This window comes from Furipterus horrens, unplaced genomic scaffold (genome assembly GCF_987537825.1).
Source record: "Furipterus horrens unplaced genomic scaffold, mFurHor1.1.pri manual_scaffold_17, whole genome shotgun sequence".
NCBI lineage: Eukaryota > Metazoa > Chordata > Mammalia > Chiroptera > Furipteridae > Furipterus > Furipterus horrens.
This window is the reverse complement of record NW_028327187.1, coordinates 79,789,936-79,800,081: the sequence shown is the minus strand read 5'-3', so window position 1 is coordinate 79,800,081 and position 10,146 is coordinate 79,789,936. Positions and strand designations below refer to the sequence as shown.

Here is a 10,146-nt window from a genome sequence, read left to right as displayed (position 1 = left end):
TAAAGTCTAAGATTCCTTGACCTGATCCACATATTTCTCTTGACCCATGACAGCTATACTTGGGGCTTGGGACTCCCCATTAACTGACCCCACACCTCCAAGCTCATTCCCCCACTCCCCCTTCCTGTTCTGTGTTGGGGGGTGGGTGTTAGGGACTCTCTGCAAGTGAGACCCAATGAGTTGGGTGAATGCTGCCTCCAGTCTTGGTTTTAAGACGCTTCAAGCTACTTGTGTCAAAGATCTGATTACCCTATAATTAGTGTGTTAATGAAGTGTGAGGAAGAAGCTGGGGAAGGGAAAGAAGGGAAGGAGAATAAGGAAAAGAGAAAAGGAGGAGATGAAGAAGGAGATATGGAGGAGGGAGAAAATGGGAAAAAATAAATGATCTGTTGACCTAAAGGGAGGAGAGGAGCAAGTCACTGTGGCACACACGCAGGAGTCCCCTGGGACAGGGTGCATCCAGTTCTGCTAGCCTCAGCTCATGTCCTCAGCAAGATCCCTGTTTATTTGCAGCCCTAAGAGAGCAGAGAGACTGTTATATGGAGAGAGTCCTCTGTAGTGACTACATCTGGTCAAAGTGGGAAGATGGATGAAGAGAAATAAATGTAGTGCCCTGACTGGTGTGGCTCAGTGGATTGGGCATCATTTCTACAAACAGGTAACCAATTAAGGAACATGTGAGAGGTGATCGACTGATGTATCTCTTGCACATCAATGTTTGTCTCTCCCTCTCTTTCTCCCTCCTTTCCCCTCTCTCTGAAAATAAAGAAATAAAATCTTTAAAAAATTAATGTAGTTAGGGTGCTTAACTTTTTTGTTGAGTCACAGACCTATCTGAGAAAAATGCTAAGATACACAACTATACCAGATTTTGCCTACAACTCATCATGTTGAGTTGGATTCTTTGAAACCCTGCAGAGTCCATGAACCCCTATAAAGAATCTCTGAATAAGAGAATATATGAGGTAAAAGTCAACACGATTAGTGAATGGGTTGTATGTGGTTATTAAGAGAGTGAGTCAAAGAGGAAATCGGATTTATGGCTGTGGTTGTTGGGTGATGATGGAATAACACCCCAAGAAGAACAGATTTCAGGGAGAAAGTACTGAATCAAATTTTGGACTTGCTATCCTGACTGGTGACTCATTTGGTTGGAACATTGCAGGCTCAGTCCCCAATACAGGCAGGTTGGGGCACATACAAGAGGCGATCGATCAATGTTTCTCTCTCACATCAATGTTTCTCTCTCTTTCTTCCTCTCTCTCTCAAATCAGTAAATATATCCTCATGTGAGAATTAAAAAAAAAATATATATATATATATATTGGACCTGCTGAGTTTAAAGTATTTGTGAGATATCCAAGGGGAGATTATTTGTGGAGCAGTTGGGTATATGGCTCTGGAGTTCAGGAAAGAAATGTAGGCAAGAGATGGGAGCCATCAGCATGTATATGGTTATTAAAGCCATAGGAATAGATAAGATCACCCACTGAGACTGTGCAGAGTGAGAAAAGGGCCTTGGATACAATTTTATCAGACACCAACATGTAAGGAAAAGGTGGAGAAAGATGAACGAACCCGCAAGAGGAATAGATAAGTAGTGACCAAAGAGTAAACAGTAAAACTAGGAGAGTGTGGTGTCACAAAAACCACAGGTAAATTATCTTCCAAATGGAGGGAATGGCCAATGTGCCAACTATTACATAAAACAAAGTTCAAAATGATTCACTAGATTAGCAAAATCAATACACAAAATTAGATCCAAAATCAATATACAAAAATCATTTGCATTTCTATATACTAACAACAAACTGTCAGAAATAAAAATTAAGAAAACAATTCTGCTTACAATTACATCAAAAAGAATAAAGCACTGAGGAATAAATTTAACTAAGGAGGCGAAAGATATGTACAATGAAAATTATAAGAGAATGATTAAATAAATTGAAAAAGACATAAATCAATGGAAAGATATTCAATGTTCATGGATTGGAAGAATTAGTATCATTTAAAATGTCCATACTCTCCAAAGCAATCTACAGATTCAATGCAATCACTATTAAAATTCCAATGGCTTTTTTTTTTTTTTTTTTTTTACAAAAATAGAAGAAACAATCCTAAAATTTGTTGGGACCACAAAGGACCCTAAATAGCCAAAGCAATCTTGACAAAGAACAAAGCTAGAAGAGTCATATATCTTTATTTCAAACTACATTACAGAGCTGTAGTAATCAAAACAGTATGGTGTTAGAACCTTAAAAGTTCTCATCATAAGGGAAAAAAGTATTTTTTGTAACTATATGAGGCGATGAATGTTAACTAAACTTACTGTAGTAATCTTTCTGCAATACACTTATATGTCAAGTCATTATGCTGCACACCTTAAACTTTTAAAGTACTGCATGTCAATTATATCCCAATAAAACTGGGAAAATCAATGTGGTATTGGCATGAATACAGACACATTGATCAATGGGAGAGAATGAAGAGTCCAGAAATAAACACATGTATATAAAGTCAATTCATTTACCACAAAGGAGCCAAGATAAACAATGGGGAAGGGATGAAAGTCTCTTTAAAAAACATTTTTGAAAAACTGGACAGATATAGGCAAAATAATTAAACTAGACCCCTATCTTACAACATACACAAAAATCAACTCAAAATGGAATAAAGATTTGGACATAAGACCTGAAACCGTAAAACTCCTAGAAGAAAACATAGTGGGGTAAGCTTCTTAACATTGATTGGTCTTGGCAATGATTTTTTGGATTTGACGCCAAAAGCAAACACAACAAAAACAAACGTAAACAAGTGAGACTGCATCAAACTAAAATGCTCCTGCACAGCAAAGGAAACCATCAGCAAAAAGAAAAGTCAAACTATGAAATGGGAGAAAATATTTGCAAATTTATTTCTGATAAGGGTTAATATTTAAAATATAAAGAACTCACACTCTTCAATAGTTACCCATCCCGCCAAAATGATTAAAAAATGGGTAGAGGGACTGAATAGACTTTTTTTTTCCAAAGAAGACATACAAATGGCCAACAGGTACATGAAAGGTGTTCAACATCACTAACATCAGGGAAATGCACATTAAAACCACAACGAAATATCACCTCACACCTATTGGAATGACTATCATAAAAAAGACAAGAATTAACAAGTGCTGGTGAGGATGTGGAGAATGGGGGACCCTTGTGAACTGTTGGTGGGGATGTAAATTGGTACAGCCACTATGGAAAACAGTTTGGAGGTTCTTCAAAAAATTAAAAGATAACCCTGAGTGGTGTGGCTCAGTGGGTTGGGTATTGTTCTGCAAGCCTAAGAGTCGCAGGTTTGACTTCTGGTTAGGCACATGCCTGGATTGCAGGCCAGGTTTCTGGTTGGGGACATGCGAGAGGCAACTGATCAATGTTTCTCTCACACATTGATGTTTCTCTCCCTCTCTTTCTTCCTCCCTTCCCCTCTCTCTAAAAATAAATAGATAAAATCTTTAAAAAACTTAAAAGATAGAACTACCATATGATTCAGCAAAACCACTTCTGGGTTTCATCATCCAAAGGAATTGAGAACGTTCTCAAAGTGATATCTGTATTCCATGTTCATCGCAGCATTTTTTCCACAATAAGCAAGATATGGAAACAACTTAAAAGTTTCTCAATGGATGACTGGATAAAAAATGTGATACAGATATATAGATATATACAGGGTGGGGCAAAAGTAGATTTATAGTTTTCATATGGAAAATAATACAATAATTGATAAATAATAATACAAGAATGAACTCTGTATTTTGCGTATTCACAACTGTAAACCTATTTTGTTCCACCCTCTATCTATACAGATATATAGATATCTCCATACAATAGAATATTATTCAGCCATGAGAAAGGAGAAAATCCTGACATTTGCGACAACATGGGTGACCCTGAAGGCAGTATGCTAAGTGGAATAAGTTAGACAGAGAAAGACAAATATTTCATGTTATCACTTTTATGTGGAATCTAAAAAAGTCACACTCACGTACTCACGGAAACAGAGTAAAAAAGTGGTTTCCAAGGGCTGCGGGGGCGGGACGAGAAATGGCGGAGAGGTTGATAAAAAGATATAAACTAGCATCTACAAGATGAATCAAGTCTGATGTTCTAATGTATAACATGGTGCCTAGAGTTGCTAACACTGTATTGTATAATTGAAATTAGCTAAAAGTAGAGCTTAAATGTTCTCACCAAAAAAGTAAATAAATGAAAACAACACTGCCTCAGTGCCTCATCATTCTGGCTTCTGCCCTGCTCTCTAGTGTCTGTCACAAGCAAACAGCTTTAGAACGTTATTTCTGCTCCTGTCCACACTTCCTCACTTTTCTGTTCACTTTTTTCTCTTTTTTTCTTTGGTCAGCTCTTAACCCATTGCATTTTACCTTTCACTCCTTCCTTCTTAACCTACTGTAATTTGCCATTCATCCCCACCCCTCCATGTTCTCTCCAGGACGTGGTCATGTTTTATGATTCTTCTAATACATTGTTGAATCCAGGATACTGACCTGTAACTTTCATTTCTTGTTGTCTCCTCTCTGGTTTTGGTATCAGGATAATGTTGGTCTGAGATTGGAAGTGTTTTTCCTCTTCTATTTTTTGCGGGGGGAAGAGTTTGAGAAGGACTGGTATTTATTCTTAAAACGTTTGGTAGAATTCACCAGTGAAGCCGTCTGGTTCTGGACTCTTCTTTCTTGGGAGGTTTATGATTACCAATTTAATCTTCTTATTGGTAATTGTTCTCTTCTGATTTTCTATTTTTCATAATTCAGTCTTGGTGGGTTGTATGTTTCTAGAAATCCATCTGTTTCTTCTAGGTTCTGGTATCAATTGTAATGAGTCTTCTTTCATTTCTAAATTTGTTTATTTGGATCCTCTCTTTTCTTGATAAGTCTAGCTAAAGATTTGTCTATTTTGGTTATCTTTTTATAAAAAACAGCTCTTGGGGAGGGAGATGCTGGTTGGAGGGGAGTAAAGGGGAGAAAATTGGAACTATTGTAACAATATAATCAATAAAATACATTAAAAAATAAATAAATAAAATAAAAAAACAGCTCTTAATTTTATCAATCTCTTCTACTTTCTTTTGAGTCTCTGTTTCACTTATTTCCACTCTGATGTTTATTTTTTCCTTCTTTCTACTAATTTTGAGCTTAGTTTTTTCTTCTATTTCTAATTCCTTAAGGTGTAAAGTTAGTTGTTTTTTTGAGATCATTCTTTTTTTTTTTAATGTAGGTGTTCATTTCTATGAATTTCCTTCTTAGAAGTGCTTTTGCTGCATCACATACATTTTAGTATGTTGTATTTCCATTTTCATTTGTCTTAAGATTTCTTTATTTGTTTTGATTTCTTCTTTGATTCATTCAATGTTCAACAGTATTTTGTGTAATTTCCACACATTTGTAAAATTTCCAGTTTTCTTCTTCTAATTGCTTTCTAGTCTCATAAAATTGTGGTTGGAAAAGGTGTTTGATATGATTTCAATCTTTTTAAATTTATTAAGACTCTCTATCCCAGAGAATATTCCTGCAGCAGAAAATGGGCATTCTGCTGTTAATGGATGGAATGCTCTGTGTTGTTCTTTTTTTTAAAAAGTAGCTTTGTTGAGGTATAATTATACAGCATAAAATTCACCTGCTTTAAGTATACAATTCAGTTAATTGTAACGTATTTATGGAACTGTGAAACTATTATCACATCCATTTGTACATTTCCATCTCCCCAAAAAGATCCCACAAACTCATTTGTAGTTATTCCTCATTGCCACCCCCAGCTCCAGGCAACCACTAATCTACTATCTCTATAGATTTGAGATTTTTGGAAATTTCATATAGATGATTCATAATAAGTGTTTGTTTGTTTTTCAGGGGAGAGCGCAAATGCAGTCCCCCACTACCACAAATTATGCAGTCGAGTTTCCCACATTTGGGGAAATCACAGGGGTCAGCACACCCAGAATGCAATGGATAAGCCTCGCCCTGGGAAAGCAGCCTTCATGATCATGGTATCTCCCCTGCCAGGTAAGCATATAATAATAAGTGTTTTTTTGTCTGTCTGTTTTCTGTCATTGAGTAAAGTGTTTCTGAAGCTTATACATGGTATAGCATATATCAGTACTCCGTTGTTTTTTATTGCCAAATAGTATGGATCCATCACATTTTGTTTATGAATTCACTCATTGATAGACACTTGTATTGTTTCCACCTTTTGGTTATTATGAATAATGCTGCCACAAACAAGTACAATTTTTTTTATGCATGCATATCTTTTCATTTCTCTGGAGCAAATACCTAGGAGTGGAATTTCTGGGTCACATGGTAAATAACTGTTTAGATTTTTAAGAAATGGGCCTGGCTGGTGTGGCTCAGTGGATTGAGTGCTGGAAGGTTGCTGGTTCGATTTCCTGTTGGGGCACATGCCTGAGTTGCGGGCCAGGTCCCCACTTGGGAGCCTGTGGGAGGCATCCGGTTAATGTTTCTCTTGCACATCGAAGTTTCTCTTCCTCTCCCTCCTTCCCTTCTCTCTAAAAATATAGAAAAAATAATTTTAAGGAATGGGGGAAATGTTTTTTCAAATTGAGGTAAAATTCATAAAATATAAAAGTAACCATTGTAAAGTATACAATTCAGTGGCATTCAGTACATACATAATGTTATGCAACCATTGCTTTTATCTGAATACAAAACATTTTCATGACCTCAAAAGGAAACCTTGTACCCATTAATCAGTCACTCCCTATTCCTCTCCTGTGCCCAGTGAACTAGAAGCAAACAATATCCTTTCTACCTACATGAATTTATTTTTCTGGACATTTCTTGTAAGTGGATTCGTATAAAATGTAGCCCATTGCGTCTGCCTTATTGCATTTAGCATTACCTTTTCAAGGTTCATCTGTGTTGTAGTATATATCAGTACTTCATTCCTTTTGTGGTTGTATGGATGTACCACATATTGTTTATCTATTCGTCAGTTGATAGGCATTTGGGTTGTTTCTAACTTTGGATTATTGTTTTTTTTTAAGTATATTTTATTGATTATATTGTTACAGTTGTCCCAATTTCTTTTCCCTTTGCTCCCCTCTGCCCAGTACCCCCCTTCCCTCCAGCAGTCCCACCTCCCTTAGTTCATGTCCATGGGTTGTGCATATAAGTTCTTTGGCTTCACCCTTTCCTGTACTATTCTTAACTTCCCCCTGTCTATTTTGTACCAACCGATTATGCTTCTTAATCCCTGCACCATTTCCCCATTTCTCTCCCTCCCTCCTCCCAGCTGATAACACTCCAAATGATCCCCATACCTGTGATTCTGTTCTTATTCTGGTTTGCTTAGTTGGATTTTGTTTTTATGTTTTAGATTCAGTTGTTGATAGTTGTGAGTTTATCATTTTAGTGTTCATAGTTTTGATCTTCTTTTTCTTAAATAAGTCCCTTTGACATTTCATATAATAATAGCTTGGTGATGGTGAACTCTACCTCCACCTTGTCTGGGAAGCACTCCATCTGCCCTTCCATTCCAAATGATAGCTTTGCTGGATAGAGTAATCTTGGTTGTAGGTCCTTGCTTTTCATCACCTTGAATACTTCTTGCCAGTCCCTTCTTGCCTGCAAAGTCTCTTTTGAGAAATCAGCTGACAGTCTTATAGGCACACCTTTGTAGGCAACTCTCCACTTCTCTCTTGCTGCTTTTAGGATTCTCTTTTTATCTTTAGCTTTTAGCATTTTAATTATGATGTGTCTTGGTGTGGTCCTCTTTGGGTTTAGCTTGTTTGGAACTCTCTGTGCTTCCTGGATTTCTATATCTATTCCCTTAGCCAAATTTGGGAAGTTTCCTTCATTATTTTTTCACACAAGCTTTCAATTTCTTGCTGGCACCCTTATGATTCAGATGTTGGCACATTTAAAGTTGTCCCAGAAGTTTCTAAGCCTCTCCTCATTCTTTTTTTCAGTTCTTGTTTCTTCATTCTGCATTGGCTGACTGTTTTCTCTTCCTTATGTTCCAAATCATTGACTTGAACACCGGTTTCCTTCCGTTCATCATTGGTTTTTTGTGGATTTTCCTTCATTTCATTTAGCATAGCCTTCACTTCTTCTTTTATGCATTTGCCATACTTAAGCATATCTATCAAGTCTATGAGCATCTTTAACACTAGTGTTTTGAACTCTTCATCTGTTAGGTTGGCTATCTCTTTGTCACTTAGTTCTATCACTGAAACCTTGATCTGTTCCCTGTTTTGGGCTATACTTCTCTGTCTCCTCTTCTTGACAGGCTCCTGTGTTTGTTTGCCTAGTGTCTTAGGTAGAACTGTTGTACCTGTTATGTTGTAAGGGGCAGAGCCTTAGGTATTCGTCAGTATGGGTGACCTGATTTCACCACGTTGTGGTGCTGTGTGTGTGGGAAGGGTCTGAGAGGGAACAATGCCACTTGCTCAGCATTTGCCCCTTTTCCAGGCACCTCTCCCACTTCTGTATGGGACTGGTACCTCTCTAGCTGCTGCCCGGGCCATCGCTCCTAGAGTGGGTGGGTTTGCAGATGTTCTAGGACTGTGGGGGCCCTCTCAACAAACAGACTGCTGAGAGGCTGGCAGTTTCTTCCTCCACCCCAACCCCCACTGGTTTTCACAGTCAGAAGCAATGAGGCTTTATTTCCCCTGGCGTTGGAACCGTGAGCTGTGTGGTCTGGTCTGGTGCTGGTAGTGCTCCCCAAGTGTCCCTCTTTACTTTTTAAAATGTGTAAGTACGCTTTCCACCAACATGCTGCGGCCGCCACCACCACACTGCATCCTCTTAGTCCTGGCTCTGCCCCTCCTGCCTATCTGGCTGAGTATTCCTTCTTTATATCTTTGTTTGTGGGACTTCCATGCAGCTCGATTTTCTGGAACTTCTGGTTGTCTCTAGTTCTGAGATAGTTGTATTCCTTCTTATTTGTGGAGAGAGATGCAGAGTGTCTGTCTAGACCTCCATCTTGGCTGGAAGTCGCTGGGTTATTGTTAATAGTACTATTCTGAACATGTGTGTACAAGTATTTATTTGAATACCTGCTTTTAATTTTCTTGAGTATATACCTAAGAGTGGAATTGCTGCTTTGTATAACAATTCTATGTTTATCTTTTGAGAAAATGCCCAACTAGTTTCCACAGTGGCTATACCATTTTACATTCCCATCAGCAATGTACACAGGTTCCAATTTCTCCATATCTGTGCCAATACTTATTTCTCCTTTTTATATTATGTATAGCTATCCTCGGGGACATAGAGTGGTACGTCATTGTGGTTTTGATTTGAGTATCACTGACGATATTTAGCATGGTCATTTGTATATCTTTTTTCAAATACATTTATTCAAGTACTTTGCCCATTTTTCAGTTGGGTTGTTTGTCTTTTTATTGTTGCATTGTAGAAATACTTTATATATTCTAGATATTGTCCCTTATCAGATATATGATTTGCAATTGTTTTCTCCTATTCAGTAGGTTATCTTTTAACTTCCTTGATGGTGTACTTTGATACACAATTTTTAAATGAGGTTTTATGTATCTTTTTTATTCTGTTGCATCTGCTTTTAGTGTCGTACACAGGAACCCATTACCAAATCCAAGGTCATGAAGATTTACTCTTATGTTTCCTTCAAAAAAGTTTTATTGTTTTAATTCTTACATTTAGGTCTTTGATCCATTTGAGTTAATTTTTGTATATGGTGTGAAGTAAAGGTTTTAACTTCTTTCTTTTGCATGTGCTATCCAGTTATCCCAGCACCATTATTGAAGAGGTTATTCTTTCCCCATTGAATGGTCTTGGCACCTCTGTTGAAAATCAACTGACCATAGATGTTTGGGTTTATTTTGGACTCTAAGTTCTATTCCACTGATCTATATGTCTATCCTTATGCCAGTATTACAGTGTTTTGATTACTGTAGCTTTGTAGTAAGTTTTGAAACTGGGATGTGTGAGTCCTCGGACTTTGTTTTCTTCTTTCAAGATTGCTTTGGCTATGTGGGGTCCCTTGCAATTCCATATGAATATTAGATTCAACATTTCCATTTCTAAGAAAAAGACCATTGGAATTTTGATAGAGATTGCATTCAATCTTTAGATAGCTCTGGGTAGTC

General features: G+C 37.4%; 1 non-coding gene across 1 annotated transcript; it reads right to left on the bottom strand.

Moving 5' to 3' along the window:
* Positions 1 to 5,905: 5,905 nt before the first annotated feature.
* Positions 5,906 to 6,069, bottom strand: LOC149991387 (U1 spliceosomal RNA). Its single transcript, XR_016508732.1, has one exon. It is a non-coding gene; the product is annotated as a U1 spliceosomal RNA (small nuclear RNA).
* Between the last annotated feature and the right edge of the window lie 4,077 nt (positions 6,070 to 10,146).